Here is a 955-nt window from a genome sequence, read left to right as displayed (position 1 = left end):
ACCACCAGGGGCCGAGAAAACCACAGTCTCATGGGGCCGGACACTCAGGGTCAGGGGAAAATCCAATATATATCTGGTGATATGTCGGGTGCTATTAGAGATAGCGCAATAAACCAAAGTGAGTTATCTGCAGGAGGCCCTGGCGCATGAATCTGTGCAGCGGGAACGACCTCGGACCACCAGGGGCCGAGAAAACCACAGTCTCATGGGGCCGGACACTCAGGGTCAGGGGAAAATCCAATATATATCTGGTGATATCTCGGGTGCTATTAGAGATAGCGCAATAAATAAATGTGCATTGTCTGTAGGATGCCCTGGCGCATGAATCTGTGCAGCGGGAACGACCTCGGAACACCAGGGACCGAGAAAACCACCGTCTCATGGGGCCGGACACTCAGGGTCAGTGAAAAATCCAATATATATGTGGTGATATCTCGGGTGCTATTACAGATAGCGCAATAAATCAAAGTGCATTGTCTGTAGGAGACCCTGGCGCATGAACCTGTGCAGCGGGAACGACCTCGGACCACCAGGGGCCGAGAAAACGACCGTCTCATGGGGCCGGACGCTCAGGGTCAGTGAAAAATCCAATATATATCTGGTGATATCTCGGGTGCTATTGGAGATAGCGCAATAAACCAAAGAGAATTATCTGCAGGAGGCCCTGGCGCATGAATCTGTGCAACGGGAACGACCTCGGACCACCAGGGGCCGAGAAAACCACAGTCTCATGGGGCCGGACACTCAGGGTCAGGGGAAAATCCAATATAGATCTGGTGATATCTCGGGCGCTATTACAGATAGCACAATAAATCAAAGTGCATTACCTGTAGGAGGCCCTGGCGCATGAATCTGTGCAGCGGGGACGTCCTCGGACCGCCAGGGGCCAAGACAACGACCGTCTCATGGGGCCGGACACTCAGGGTCAGGGTAAAATCCAATATATATCTGGTGA

The sequence above is a fragment of the Nomia melanderi genome, unplaced genomic scaffold (assembly GCF_051020985.1).
Source record: "Nomia melanderi isolate GNS246 unplaced genomic scaffold, iyNomMela1 scaffold0014, whole genome shotgun sequence".
NCBI lineage: Eukaryota > Metazoa > Arthropoda > Insecta > Hymenoptera > Halictidae > Nomia > Nomia melanderi.
This window is presented reverse-complemented; position numbering follows the sequence as displayed.